Source organism: Triticum aestivum, chromosome 2B, assembly GCF_018294505.1.
Source record: "Triticum aestivum cultivar Chinese Spring chromosome 2B, IWGSC CS RefSeq v2.1, whole genome shotgun sequence".
Classification (NCBI taxonomy): Eukaryota; Viridiplantae; Streptophyta; class Magnoliopsida; order Poales; family Poaceae; genus Triticum; species Triticum aestivum.
In genome coordinates this window covers 757623944-757640006 of record NC_057798.1, presented here as the reverse complement: position 1 = coordinate 757640006, position 16063 = coordinate 757623944, and the positions used below count along the sequence as shown (strand labels likewise).

Genomic DNA, 16063 nt, shown 5'->3' with positions numbered 1-16063 from the left:
AAAGATCCTGATATATATATCCAATTGGATGTAAGTTAGCATGAACTATTATTGTTGACATCACCCAAAGGTGAATATGTTGGGAGGCAACACTATAAGCCCCTATCTTTCTCAGTGTCCGATTAAAACTCCATAACCACAAGTATTGCGTGAGTGTTAGCAATTGTAGAAGACTATATGATAGTTGAGTATGTGGAGTTTGCTAAATCAAAGCTCTGATATAGACCCTTCCTGAAAATAAGATGAATTGCAGTTGTTTGATGACTGAGAATGAAGTTTGCTAGTTTTTGGTCTATGCTTTAACATGTGAATAGCTTGTTACTTGATCATTGAGAAGTTTTATGAGATGAACTATTGTTATGACATATAATCATGCTAGAAAAGGTGATTGAAATTATCATTGATCAAACTTGTGCACCTTCTAGCATTCACACTTCATAAATTCTTTCTTTTATCATTTACCTACTCGAGGACGAGTAGGAATTAAGCTTGGGGATGCTGATACGTCTCCAACATATCTATAATTTATGAAGCATTCATGCTATTTTATTATCTGTTTTGAATGATTACGGGCTTTATTATACACGTTTATATTACTTTTGGGACTAACCTATTAACCGGAGGCCCAACCCATATTGTTGTTTTATCGCCTGTTTCAGTATTTCGAAGAAAAGGAATATCAAACGGAGTCCAAACGGAATGAAACCTTCGGGAGCGTGATTTTTGGAAAGGATATGAGGGAGACTTGGAGTTCAAGCCAGGGAAGGATCGAGGAAGCCAGGAGATAGGAGGGCGCGCCCCCTTTCTCCTGGGCCCCTCGAGGCTCCCCCTACCGACTTCTTTCGCCTATATAAGTCCACATACCCTAAAAACATCGAAGGAGAAGATAGATCGGGAGTTCCGCCATCGTAAGCCTCTGTAGCCACCAAAAACCTTTCGGGAGCCTATTCTGGCATCCTGTCGGAGGGGGAACCCATCACTGGTGGCCATCTTCATCATCCCGGCGCTCTCCATGACAAGGAGGGAGTAATTCACCCTCAGGGCCGAGGGTATGTACCAGTAGCTATGTGTTTGATCTCTCTTCTCTCGTGTTCTCTCTATGGCACGATCTTGATGTATCGCGAGCTTTGCTATTATAGTTGGATCTTATGATGTTTCTCCCGAGAGCGGCGTTTTGGCTCCTAGGTTCGTATGCACCCATTGTCGAAATACACATTTCAAAAAGTTAAAAAATTAGGAACAAAAATCCCACGTGTATATCTGGACATTTTATGTGCGTTCATAAGGTTTCGGTGAAAAACGACGTTTTTGTGGTTTGTGTAAAAAAGATAAAGAAATGCCTCATGAATAGTTATAATGAAGCATCAAAAATTGTCTTTTTTACACAAGCCACAAAAAACATCGTTTTTCACTGAAACCTTGTGCACGCACATAAAATGTCCGGATATACACGCGGGATTTTTGTTCCAAATTTTTCAACTTTTCGAAATGTGTATTTCGACGATGGGTGCATATGCACCTAGGAGCCAAAGGCAATTACTGGTTTCTCCCCCTCTACTCTCTTGTGATGAATTGAGTTTTCCCTTTGAAGTTATCTTGTCGGATTGAGTCTTTAAGAATTTGAGAACACTTGATGTATGTCTTGCCGTGCTTATTTGTGGTGACAATGGGATATTCACATGATCCACTTGATGTATGTTTTGGTGATCAACTTGCGGGTTCCGCCCATGAACCTATGCATAGGGGTTGGCACACGTTTTCTTCTTGACTCTCCGGTAGAAACCTTGGGGCACTCTTTGAAGTACTTTGTGTTGGTTGAATAGATGAATCTGAGATTGTGTGATGCATATCGTATAATCATGCCCACAGATACTTGAGGTGACAATGGAGTATCTAGGTGACATTAGGGTTTTGGTTGATTTGTGTCTTAAGGTGTTATTCTAGTACGAACTCTTGAATAGATTGATCCGAAAGAATAACTTTGAGGTGGTTTTGTACCCTACCATAATCTCTTCATTTGTTCTCCTCTATTAGTGTCTTTGGAGTGACTCTTTATTCCATGTTGAGGGATAGTTATGTGATCCAATTATGTTATTATTGTTGAGAGAACTTGCACTAGTGAAAGTATGAACCTTGGGCCTTGTTTCCTACCATTGCAATACCGTTTACGCTCACTTTTATCATTAGTTACCTTGCTGTTTTTATATTTTCAGATTACAAAAACCTATATCTACTATCCATATTGCACTTGTATCACCATCTCTTTGCCGAACTAGTGCACCTATACAATTTACCATTGTATTGGGTGTGTTGGGGACACAAGAGACTCTTTGTTATTTGGTTGCAGGGTTGTTTGAGAGAGACCATCTTCATCCTATGCATCCCACGGATTGATAGAGCTTAGGTCAACCACTTGAGGGAAATTTGCTACTGTCCTACAAACCTGTGCACTTGCAGGCCCAACAACGTCTACAAGAAGAAGGTTGTGTAGTAGACATCAACGGCAGCTCCATCGACGGAGACACAAGAAAGGAAGGAAGATGGACGACGGTGGAGCTCTGTTCGAAGAGGCGGGCGTCGCAGCGCGGCGGGCGCAAGGAGCAGAGGATGAAGAGGCAGGGGAGTGCGAGCAAGAATGATGTCCGCGCCCCCTCGCCCCAATTTATAACCCCCGTTTCGAACGTGGGGGAGTGGGATCGTTTGCGCTCGCCTTTTACACTCCCCCGCAATAAGTGCGCACGTACGCGCGCAATAACTGCACGGGGAAGAGCAACCGACTTGCGGACGCCGCAATAAATCCACGCGCGTGGGCCAAGGGCACACGGCGGCGGGCCCCAGCACGTCGCCTAGTACCGTCACGCGCGTGGCCTATCAAGCCCCTCCGACTTCCCGGCGCCACGTGGTGCCCGCGCGAAGCCCGAGGGATCGCCCCAAGATTCGATGGACTCCTCGGTTTCCCGCCACTGTCGAGATGCCGCGATCCGGTTTCCAAAAACCGGCACACAGTGGGTGTTGCCGGACCCGTCATTCGCAGGATTCGCCTTTTTTAAAGGGGGAAACTGCGAAGGTCCTCCCATCCGAGGACGGCGGACCTTCACAACTTCGGGGACTACTATCGGGGGGATGAACCTCGGGCAGGCAACAGAACCCGGATCCTTTTCAAAAACAACGGGGCCAGCATCGCCCCTATAGCCGGCCCGCGCTTGGCCGGGTCGCTCGACCCGGCCAGGCCCCTCGACCCGGCCGAACTCTCTGACCCAGCCAAGTCCCTCAGCTCGGCCTCGACAACCAGTGCAAGACAGCCGAACCCGGCACGCCAAGACTTCCCCAACAAGCCAGCTCCACCCCTGGCGTGTTCCTCAACCCAGCCACGGGTCAGCTCCCGTCCCATCCAGGCCGTACGATGGGACGAGTCTTCATCCATCAATGACCGAGGCAACAGTGCCCCGCCCATGCCTCTAGTTAGCCGGAGCATGACAACAGTGCCCCTCACCTACCCGCTGACCAGGGCCGGCGTGGCAACAGTGCCCCCGTCGTCGACCTGACGGAGCGCCACTGTACCCGACTTGACTCGGCCACCCCCTGACGATCGACAAGCCGGCACACAGTTCCCCTAGGCATGCAGGGCCCGCACCTAGGGGAACTCGGCGAACCACAAGCCCCCGGCGGGTCCCAGCCCCGAGTCCCCAGACGCTGACGACCCGGCCCTACGGGCATGTAGCATTACCATTGTACCCCTGGGGGGTTGGCCTATAAAACCCCCAGAAGCCCTCACGCATGCGGGCAAGCAAGCTGGAAGCACTAAGCACGCAGGAACTAGCCACTGATCAGTAGAACACACTCTGGAAGAAGGAGCGGCCTAAGCCTTGGCCGGCCTCCCTTCTTCCCCCATACAGCTCTAGGGGCAACCTTGTACTGTTGCATATCAACCACACTCGACAGGACTAGGGGTATTATCTCTCCAGAGAGCCCCGAACCTGGGTATGTCTTGCGTCCCGCGCTCGCTCATGCCAACCCGCCTCTGGAGCCCACCAGTGCCCTCGAGCCTCCTCCTCTCTTTAGCCATCCCATGGCATCTACCGTGCGCCCACCACGACAGCACCGCCAGGTTTGCCGGTCGTGGATGTGGTCCGTTCCCGCAGTTTCACCTCTTCCCCAACCTGGTAGATCCTTGATCGATCTAGTCTAACCGGTCGTTGGCGGTTCTATCGGTAGTTGGAGGTTGTCAGTCGGTTCATCTTGTCACCATGGAGGGACTCTGGATATCTTGTTTCTCGGGTGGTGGCCCTGGTGGCGGGAGCCGCCGTGCTCGTGGGCTGAGCACGCGGCTCAAGTGCAGGCGGCTAACAGCCATAGCCACCTGGGCGTTATGGTGGCCGGCACTTTGACATTCTATGGCGGTGTGCGGCTGTCATCTGTGGGGCTCGTCGCACCCTGGGTGTAGGCGAAGTATGCTTGCCGAGGTGAAAACCCTATATGGCTTGGCCAAGCGAACGGAGGCGACGCCCATGGAAATCGTCACCTTCTTGAAGTCTCGCCTATTGTTGCTCCTTGTATTTCATCGTGCTCTGGGTCAAAATCTTGATTCTTGGAACGGGCGGTGGTGGCGCTCCGGTGTCATGTCCTTACTTAAGGCACCTCTTGGAGCTCACAGTTCATCAACTTTCAACTTCATCTCTTTGCAGTGTCTTTTCACCGAGAAGAGCCGCTCCGTGATGATGCTTAGTATCGCCGTAGTGATGCTTAGTGTTATTCTCTAGTTCTTCGAGCCGTTTGGGGCTGTTGTACTTGTTGGTCTTTGACACCTATATATCTTTCCTTGGTTGAGTGTGCGCGCGTGTGTGTGCGCGCGCGCGCGCGTGTGTTGGCTTATATGTTGGTTGTTGATTTATCTCTAAAGCATGGTGAGAGCCTTTTTGGGTAAAGTTATACGTATCAAGTCATGTCCTGGCAAATGGGTAGCATCTTTTCGAGAGATATCAACCAAATTCAGCCCCAATCATGCAAAGAATGTATTACCAACAGACGAGACTGGCTGGGTATTGTGGTGTTTTTTTTCTTTGCAGTGGACATGCACTTCTTTTTTGTTCAGTACAACCGGTTTTTCCTTTTGGGCCATTGGCGCAGACTCAAGTATCAGCCATATATTGACTATTTTCAGCTGCGCACAGGTCGAATGAAATTTTTTTTTACATTCTAGTAGGTTGGTTTTTTGTATGCACCACAGACAAGAAACGTGAAAAAAGAAATCAATAACACAAATAATCAATAGCATAAAAAATCATTAGCACATTAAAAAAACACAAAGTTCTAGTAGACCGGCAATACGAAAAGTAACAAAAAATGCAAGAAAATTTATAGAAACTCAGTACACAAAAGATCATTTCCACATTACCAAAACATATGCACATTAAAGAAACAAGTTGCACCAATAAAGTTTTAAGACCAAAATAAATCATCATAACATATTTAGTAGTACAGACAAAAAATTGTACATTCAAGTACACACGTTGCACATTACAAAAGTATACGTTGCAGGTTTTAAAATTGCGCAGCTAGTGTATATTTAAAGTGCAGCAGACCAAGTTTTTCATTTGAACACCCGAGAAGTACATGTAAAAGAACAACAAAAAAAAGCAATATTACAAATACAATGGTTGCACGTTTTTCGAACTACAAGGAGAAAAATATTAAGTTCTCCAACAAAAATAAGATAACTACAGGGGAAAGCACTCGGCTAAAGCAATTGTAAATAATTAGGTACAAACGATCACTAAAAAATCCGAAAAAAAAACTTATTTTCTGTGCAGTTTTATGCTTAATTGCTATTTTATAACAAAGTTACTTAAAATATTTGTATTTTGGCATTTTTAATAAAATGTTAAAATATGTAAAAGAACTATGTATATTTTCATGCTTTAAATGTGCAAATATCTGTTTACATATTTTCTATTAAACTAGTCCCTCCGTCCCATAATGTAAGACGCTTTTTTACACTAGTGTAGTGTCAAAAAACGCCTTACATTATGGGGCGGAGGGAGTATTAGATAATCAATCTTTTATTACAAGTTTCCAAACCAAGTGTGACGACCCAAATGAAAATTCAACCATCTAATGACCAACGAAAAATGTTATAACTCGCTCCTACCAAACAATGGGTATTCCTCGTGTAAGCACTCCACTAACTGGGCCAGACCAGTAGGAGGGAGTGGGGGCGTCGGTGGTTTTTCCTTTGTGATTTTCTTTTTCTTTTAGATTTCTGCTTCGGTTTTCTCGCGCTCTGTTGTCCGAGCGGGTTTTTAAATTGATTTTCTGAAAGTTACTTTCTCTCTGGTTTGATTTTTTGTTTTCATTTGTCTTTTTAATGTTACTTTTGTATTTGAATTCTTTTTTTTCTTTTGTATATGAATTCTTTTTTTTTCTTTTGTATATGAATTATTATATCTTTCCTTTTATCCTTAATTTCCTTTTTTCTAATTCTTTTAAGTAATCGAATATATGTTGAACATTAAAAACATTTTATAAATTAATTAATGATTTTTAAATACTAGTTGATTTTTTTTTGAAATACTAGTTGATTTTTATGCGAAAAGTACTTTTACTAATATCAACTTTTCCCCCTAAATACATGGTGATTTTTCGAGCACACATAAAAATTACATTTTTTATAAATATATGAATAATTTCAATAAGATGCCATTTTTAATACAAGTTACTTATAAAAAACTATAAATATTTTTGAAATACATGATGAAATTCTTTTGTACTATAATACATGATGAATAATTTTTACATGCATCTCAAAAAAATTATAAATGTATGAAAATAATAATAAAATTCTCATATATTTTTAAAATATTTCAGAAAAGAAAGAAAAATATGAAAAATAATTTGTAAGAGTAATAATTGAAGCAACCATCACCAACTCAACCCATTGTAATTAGGACCGATAATATGGCTTGTCAAGTTGTTGTAGCTCACCGCGTGCACATTTCTTATGCTAGGTCCTGAGAGGTTGCTTTTACTTATCGACTTATTTGTCTTGCCATTTTTATTCGTATTTGTATTGTTTGGTTTGTACACTGTACTTTTTCTTGCGGGTAAACTCTTGCATTGCTCAAGTCACATCGTCCGTACAATCAGCTTTGGCTAGCTCCAAAGAATCTACCGGGCCAGAACCAGGTCATCGTTCTTCCCTCAAGTCTAGCAAATTTAGCTACGCTATTGCCAACCTTGTTCTATTGTGATTTACACTGAGTAACCCAAGAATCACGAAGACGCATAAGATGCCTAATCTCTCTAACTATGGAAGAGTAAATCGATCAATCAAGATCCGTAGCTTGAATCAGCTTGATTGCCATGATGGAGTCCATTTCGATGATAACTTGCCAATATACCTGGCAATGGGCAGCCCGGCCCTGTCGGCCCAAAAAGCCCGACCGGGCCCGACCTTGTCCATGGGCCGGGCCCGGGCCTAGGTTTTGAGCCCGAAGGCCGGGCCAGGCCCAGGCCCGTCATATGTGTCGTTCAATGGAGAGGCCCAGCGGGCTTTTGCAGTGATGGGACGAGCTTGAACCTGTTTCTTAGGCCCGACGCCCGGGCCGGGGGCCTGGATTTTTTTGCTTTGGGTTTGGTCAGGCCCGGCCCAAGGGATGGCCAGGTATACTTGCCAGTCACTTCTCTGAATGGCTCCATGCAAGCACAAAGTTCAGCTTCAAGTGCTTCCCGGCATGAAAAAAGTTGTCTATAAACGGTGTAGCCAGGTATTGCTACCTCTATCATCTCACAACACCATACCTGCTCCAGCCATGCCATCCTCTGGACCATACATGGTCTATACTCTGTACTATGCTCATTGCTCGCAGAGGTACTATAAGCGAACAACGAAGAATGTATCACGTGGCCCTGGTTTGGGATCTCCAGAGAATAGGTGGAGATTAAAGTGCCCACGACATCGGATAATATGATGCCCGGCCCGGCGAATCATGTCATCCATGCAAATTGCAGCTAGCACTAGTCTGGTAGTGATCATATCAAGCAATGGACACAGCTAACACGACGGCAAGTTGGCACTCGACAACTCTGCACAATATCTGCGTGGTAAACGACGCTGCGTTGATCTGAATATCCCTGGATGTACGGCGTGCGGGCCTCCCCAGATGCATGAACCATGATGATAGATGGAGGCGCAACACTAAAGGTGACGCGTTTGGTGCCCGGCGTCGTGTATAAATGAGACCTTCGCATCGCTCTCAGACTCACACCGTTCTCCCCCCACCAAAATCAAGCACTAGAGCTACCTACGTGGTTCAGATTGTCGAGAGAGTAGCAGCGTGCAGGTGCAGTCTGTTCACTTCCACCAACATGGCCAACTTCGCCGCCCAGCTCAAGGATAGGTTTTTCGGCCTCGTCGACCGCGTCGCCGGCTGCGGCCGCCCCGGGGTCAAGGAGGAGGCCCCCAAGTCGGCGCCGGCGCCGGCCGTGCAGGAGGTATGTTTACATTTACCTGGGAGTTCAACTGTTTTCTAAATCTCTACTGTACAATGCTTAACTCACCGTGTTGCATGTTACCCTGCATGCAGCACGTCGAGATTCGACCGAGAGGCCCAAGTGTGTCGGGAGGATCAGAGGCAGGAGTCAATTAGACACTGCGGGTGCTACATATTTTTTTCCCTTAAATTAGTAGCATTAGATTCATGATAAAATATGTTTTTATTATATATTTATTTGGTTTCACAAACATTGTCATATTTTTGCACAAACTCAGTCAAATTTTGAGATAGTTTGACCCCTCAAGAATGTTGAAAATGTTCTTTCAAGAACGAAGGGAGTATGCCATAAGCCAGTGTATTCGTAGTACGTCTTCTTCGTCTGAGGTCTAAGAGGTAATCTGTATTTCACTAGCAGGAAGAATGAAAGCCAACCGGTGAAGTGCATCAGCTCGCCCGCTGACGCTCCCGCGGCCCCAGCCGGGGAGCCCTCCGCTGCGTAAGCACCGGAGCCTAGCACCTCCGACTGAGACAGTCGGTGAGCTCGGCCGGCGGACAGAGATGAGATGGGTCTAGAGCAATTCTTTGGAATGATCGATCCGTCCGTCGGGAGATGATGAACCGGAGCCGGAGCCGGAGCCGGAGCCGTCTCTTTCACTCGCTTGTAATAACGCGTACGTGCTGATCTATGTGTCCCGCCGCCCGCTCGATCCAAAGCTTTCTCTTCTTTTTATCATGCCACTGTTTTTAGGGGACCATTAATTCCCTAATTGTTCGATGAGATCAATTTTCTCTTTCTTTTGCCAATGTCGTGTAATCAGTTGGCTCTCAACATAAGCAAGATTTGTTCTCATCGATCTTCATTCAGTTTTAGCCTTGTTCGGTGATGCGTTGCAAACAATAAATTAAACAGAAAACAACTAAAGAAGCCACACCTTTCATAAACGGCTTTAAAAACGCCTAAATGGGCGCTTTTCTGACATGATACTTCTTTGCAAAAAAATTTGTGAAAAAGTGGTAGTTTTCGGTCCAAAAGTGATAGTATTTTGTTAAATACTCATCCGTGAGTCCTGATGGAAGATGGAAGATGGATCAGTTCAAGTGCCACTTTGGAAGATGGAAGATGGAAGATGGAAGTAGAAGGTCTACCTTTTGTTAAATACTCGTCCGTGAGTCCTGATGGAAGATGGAAGATGGCACTTGAACTGATCCATCTTCCATCAGCCAAAAAAGGTAGACCTTCTACTTCTAGTCTATCTTGCTCAAAGTTGTATGTTTCGTTCCACCAGCTGCACTAAAAATCCATAACTCTATCCTATCCTTAGAAGAAGAACAATTTTTTTTCGAAACGGAGGCAAAAGATTTGCCTCATCTATTAAAGTAGAGGAGAATAGAATTTTGTAGAGTTACACAAGGCCGGAGTACGGCATGACAATTACTCGCGCGATACAATTTTCCCTAATTGTTTAGCCCCTGCAGTAACCCATAGGTTGGCCTCATCTATAATAAGCTTGAGAAGGATTGGCGGTGGCGTCTCTTTGTGGCGGAAGACTCTAGCGTTCCTTTCGTTCCAAATTGTCCAGGATACGAGTATGGTAAGGGAGGCCATGGCTCGACGATCCGGAATGCTCGAATTGGTGCGCTTGTCCCACCAAGAGAGGAGGGAATCCTCAAGGTGCCAGTCAGAAGGGTCTAGATGCGCAAGCCCATACTTGTCAATGAGCATCCGCCAAAGCCTCAAGGTGAAGCGGCATTTGGCGAATAGGTGGATGCCCGACTCCTGCACCTGCTTACAGAGCGGACAAAGACCGCAGTTGTCCCAGCCACGTCGCTCTAGCCTGTCGGCGGTCCAAATCCGATCTTGTAAGGCCAGCCAAGAGAAGAATTTGACCTTTGGGGGCGCCCACATTTTCCAGACCATGGAGTCCATGGGGGAAAGCGTCAAACCCAGAAATTGTGCCTTGTATGCAGTGGACGCCGAATATGAGCCGTCCCAAGAGTGCTTCCAAATGATGTCATCCTCAGAGTGGATGTCGAGGTGTATGTCATGGATGAGCAGCCAGAGGGTGAAAAATTCCTGCACATGCTGGCCAGTGATGGTAATGTCTCGTCTGATCGTAAGCATCCAAGCATTCTCTGTAATAGCCTCTCGCACCTTCCAGTTCTTTCTCCTCGAGGCCTCAAAGACGAGAGGTGCAATGTCCTTCGGCTTGCGGCCAAGCAGCCAGGGGGAGTCCCAAAAAGGCGTTTTGGCCCCATTGCCCACGATGATGGAAGTGGAGGCGTAGAAAAAATCACGGTCCTCCTCGGTGCAAGGGTTGCCCAGGCCGACCCAGAGCTTGGACGACTCTTTCCATTCAAACCAAAGCCATCTGAGCCTCAAAGCACGAGCAAATTTGTCGGTGTTAAGAACACTCAAACCCCCATAGCTGGTGGGGCGGCAGACCATGTCCCAGTTGACTTTACATTTGGCACCGGTGGTCTTGTCAGAGCCGGACCAAAGAAAAGCTCGCTCAATCTTGTTGAGGTTGTCAAGGGAACCCTGAGGGACAATGAGTGATGTGATGGAGTACACAGCCTGAGAGGTGATGACAGATCGAACAAGGGCCGTGCGCCCAATGATGGTGATGTTCTGCCCATCCCAGGTGACCAATTTTCCAGCCACCTTGTCCTAGAGGTATTGGAAGTCAACTTTCTTCAGTCTCCAAACCGAGAGCGGGAGGCCCAAGTATTTGATAGGGAAAAACGCCCTGGTCGCCGGGATGCTGCTGAGAATGCTCACAAGATCCAGGTTGGCGCATCAAATGGGAACGACAGAGCTTTTGTGGAAGTTGATGCAAAGGCCCGTGACGTCTCCAAAGCCTTTTAAGATGGTTGCAAGGTTGTCAATATCACTCTTAATTGGCGCCATGAACACGGCGGCGTCATCCGCATAGAGGGAGGTTCTGACCATTGTACCTCGGCCACGAATCTTATGAATGATTCCCTTGCGCTGGATCAGGTCGCAACAAGAATGGCCATCAGAGTTAATTTGTACTCCCTCTGTCCGGAAATGTAAGACGTTTTTAGACACTATGATAGTATCAAAAAACGTCTTACATTTCGGGACGGAGGGAGTACTGCATAAGATTTGCTTGATCTTCAGGTTTCAGTGCATGCGCGTGAGCATATACGATCGATCTTGTTGTTTTGTTGGGCTGCGCCAGCTATGGTTTCTTCAGTTCAACACAAAATATCACGCTCGCTCATGCTAACATGTTCAGGTCGAAATTCAGTTAGTCAGGAAAACATATCCCCCCTTGCAGTAACAAGTAATAACGTCAACAACTCCATGCTTGGAATCGCAACAAACCAAAGGCGGGCCAATACGTCGTTAACAAGGAAAGATTATTTCAGACATTGACCATGTGTGTCACACTGAAGATGATAAGAAAAGAGACAGAGACACAAGTGATATATCTTCACTTCCTGCAAAAAGCATGAACAATACTTGACTCAGGGACACAACTTTTAATTAGGGAAGAAACGAAGTGCACTCTCTATATATGAGATCAGGCAAGGTAAAACTCCGCATAGAGACATGGAGGAGTTGAAGTTTCCTTGCATAACATAGCAAAAACTTTAACATATGTATCTCACTTATGAATGGGCTGCACCAGCTATGGTTTCCAGTTCAACGGAAAATACCACGCTCATGCTAACACATTCAGGTGGAAATTCAGTATGCCAGGACAACATGCTTACAGTCTAACATCAAGAGCTCTATGCTTGGAATCACATACGTTGTACCTGTCTGCCGCCACGAGTAGATGCCCGGCCATCGCCAGATCTTCACCTTTGCTGCTAGTCATCTCGATCTCAAGATCAGGCAGTGAGTCGGTGTAGAGGAAATGGAGCAAGGACTTGAACACATGAGGTTGCATATCATGGATTTCAATCAGACTATCAGTTTTTTCTTTCATGGCGCCCAGGAGCTCCGCCTTGAATACGGATGACCTCGCAGCAAGCACGATCCTATGAGCAGAGAACTTGTCCCCACCGACTAGAAAGGTGACATCGGCTCCATCCATGGTCTCTAGGAGGTTGCCGAAATGCAGGTGCAAGTCGCTGGGAGGAACCTCGACAAACTGCTCACCCATAGTATCTCTTAGAGTGAGATCATACCTGATGGTGAAGCAGTCATCTATCAGATAGGCCGATTCCTGTAAAGCAGCCTGGTCGAAAATGAGGACATAAGCTGAGCCTTTGCGTCGGAAGGTAACATCGCAGCTGTGTGGCTCCACTGCTAACCCATCCTTGTCAAGTAGACAAAATCCGAGTTTGAGCTTCACATTATTGGCATGAAGTGAATCGAGAAGCAGGTGCACAACTATCAAATCCGCGTGTTTTGCCGAATCACCGTTTGGATAATACCTGACAGTCCAGTTGTGGCCTCCAAAACTGAAAGGGGAACAAGTTGTGTACTCACCATTCTTGAGTAGCTCCTTCCCTATTGAGCATCCATCCATCTTGAGCAAGTATGACCCTTTGTCAGCTACACTGACAGCAGAAACCTTGCACTCATCTGCCATTGCTACTTTGCTAGCTAGGGTAGTAGCGTAGGAGGATGGAATGGATAATAGCAGCCGCTTGCCTCCCGCCTGCCGCGGTGAGGGATGGGTCTGCCGGCGCGAGCAGAGGAGCTTGCTTGCTTGCCGCGGTGAGGGATGGGGGAGGAGAAAGAGCACCGCTTGCCTGCCTGCCGTCGTCGGCCGGCGCGGTGCGGCGGAGCGAGAAGAAGAAGAAGAAGAAGAAGAGTGAGAGCAGCAACGCAAGTGCAAGTGGGGAATGCGGCGGCGGCGGCGGCGTGAACAAGGGCTGGCGTGGTGGTCTAGGTTTTTTTTTTTTTCGAGAACTAGCGTGGTGGTCTAGGTGATGACCACGTGAGTGAGGAGGGCTCTTGTTGGGCTTAGCTGTGCTTCGGCCCATGTATGTTTGCTCTATAATAAACCTGACTCTGTTTTTTCTAGTTGGAAAAATTGTTGCCGCTTCATTCAGCGTTTTCGGTGATATCATGTGCCCCTACAAATATCTCGTCTTTGACGGCTCATTCTGCAATGCTAGGTAGGTTCATATAAGCTTTACTTATATTGGAACACTCATGAGCTGAACCATTTCAACACGCACGGAAAAAAAGATGAAAAGTCTCTTTCTATTAGACAACAATTCTTCATATGTCAATAAAAAACACAAGTCAGGAGCCGCAGAAACAAGATGCTGAGTTTGCACACCAAAACCAGGACCCTCAAAGACAAATGATTTCTCCTGATTGATCGATCGATTCATTCATTCAAGGGAACACCAAGCTTTTGCTGACATCCTCATGATGTTACCATGAGAGGACCTAACAGCATAATCACCTTTTAACTCACCTGGCCTTCTTAGGCCCTTCCGAGTGCTCCATCGTGGACAGGTGCTAAGCATGTCACATAAGCGAAAAAATGACATGTCACAGCATTTAAGGAGGAGAGAGAGCATTTTAGTGACCCTAGAAAGAACCAATGCCAAGCGCGAGAATCTAGGCAAACCACTTAAATGAAGCAATTTGACCAATGCATGAAAGACTTTAGGTGCCAAGTCATTAAATAAAATGTGCTTAGCAACAACAAATTAAGCACCTATGCATTGGGGAGTTGAGCTGCTAAGATATTTAATGCACTTAGCACCTCCCATAAGCACCCTTGCATTGGAAGAGGTCTTAACAAGTGTGAGTGTGGAGGTGCAGAAATCTGCGTCATCTTTAATGAAGCTCCACCAAAGATAGGTGAGGGGAACGGTGCTCGCGTGCCACAACGAATGCGCATCGTCATACCCCTTGTATCCAGAATCCAGAAATAAGAGATGTAACCTCCACCGAGGCTCCTCAGAGCTCAGGCACTCTCGGCCGTCGGATCGGTTCGCTTGATGTGATTCCGGCCATCGGATCGAGCCGCTGGATGACCTCGACCATCGGAATGGAGGCAAAGCCTCTGGAGTAACTATTCATTCCGGCCCCGGCTCCCACAGGAGGGAAGGAGGAATGGCGAGGCGAGGCAAAGCTGCGCCCGAGGCTGACCAGTAGGCCTCCGCCAAGGCCGCGCCCAAGGCTGACCAGTAGGCCACGGTCACCAAGCGCCCGCACAAGGGAACCACGTTAGGGAAGAAGAAGTCAGCGCCCAAGTCCGTTGCTGCTGCACACCCTCTCTAGCATCCTCTCATCGTCCTCACGTTCGGCAGAAGGAGGACGAGGACGTTGAGCGGACATGGGCTATCACTCTCTCCGAGGGCGAGCTCGAGCGCTACAGCATTAGCGAGGACATCCGCGAGTTCGTCAACGGCATGACCGTAATCACCTTCCGTGACTTCCCCCTTGCAAGGTACTGTTTACTCGTGGTTCAGTTTTGGGGACTCGGAGCGCTGGATTGACTGATGACATGATTTTGTTTGCATAGATGAGTTGGAGCCGTCGGATGTGTCCACGGTGTTGAATGTGCCTCAGCATCTGAATGAATGGCAGGCTAGGCATACCACTCACGTCCTCTCGCCCGTCAGGATTTTGTTTCCATTAACCATTTCAGTCATGGGAGATTTGGTTTATGTGGCTCTCCATCGATGGAATGCCGATGAATGCACATATGAACATACATACATAGTTCTGTTTTGCTTTAGAATTCAGTGTCAGGTACCATCCCTCCATGAGGTTTTATCCAGTGTCTTTCTCTTTCATTAATAATTGTTGCACTTTTGATTGAAGAAAACTCTATGGAGGTTGCTGATTTGGAGCTCAGCTAGGGATGCTCTAAATTTCATGGTTGTTGCTTGATGTGGAATGTAAGTATGTTGTCCTTCTTTGTCATAAATTCTTCACCTATTCAAGAGATGAATTTCGTGATAGTTAGAACAACTGAACAAATGTATTGTTTTGTGGTGAACTGATCAACAACAAAAAAAGATCAGCAAATAGTGCACCCGCAAGAGCCATATACTATAGACTTGAGTGATTGTCAGATTCAATGTACATGCATGTATGTGAATTGGTGTAATTAATTTAGAAAGTCAACTGAATATATAAACTAGAAAGATTAGCAATCTTGTCTCCGTATTAATTTCATTGTGTTAGTCTGGCATGGCATGTACATAATCAAAGGACCACAGTATATAATTAGTTTTATCTGTAGTGATAAACAAACACTGTCACCGAGATCATTTTTCTTGTGCGGGTGCTCATCTAGGCTGACATGTTTCCTGATACAAACTCATTCAACCACGTATAGTCTTCACTGCACATCATGTGGTTGATGTTTAGTTCTTGTTTTTTTTTCAGATGCAACTGGAACCGGCAACCAGCCCTTCCTCGCCCTCAGCCTCGACACCACCAGTGACGCCTCTAGGAGCAATGGGGCATCGCCGGTGGTGCCGGCAAGGCAATGGTGAGCGCCCTCTCCTCTTTTCCCCTTTTCCGCTCGCTGTGTGCCGTGTATGTTGATTCTCTTGTGCTGTGCAGGTTGTGGTTAGGCTTTAGTGCCAGGTTCCTCACAATTGTAGCTGTTGGGGAA

General features: G+C 46.4%; 2 long non-coding RNA genes across 2 annotated transcripts; both read left to right on the top strand.

Annotated features, from left to right (window-relative positions):
• The first annotated feature begins 8271 nt into the window (after window positions 1-8271).
• On the top strand, window positions 8272-9352 carry LOC123042501 (uncharacterized). The gene is made up of 2 exons (XR_006418812.1): window positions 8272-8490; window positions 8583-9352. It is a non-coding gene; the product is annotated as an uncharacterized lncRNA (long non-coding RNA).
• Window positions 9353-15037: 5685 nt separating this feature from the next.
• Window positions 15038-15875, top strand: LOC123042500 (uncharacterized). Its single transcript, XR_006418811.1, has 3 exons — window positions 15038-15189; window positions 15262-15338; window positions 15832-15875. It is a non-coding gene; the product is annotated as an uncharacterized lncRNA (long non-coding RNA).
• The last annotated feature ends 188 nt before the right edge of the window (window positions 15876-16063 follow it).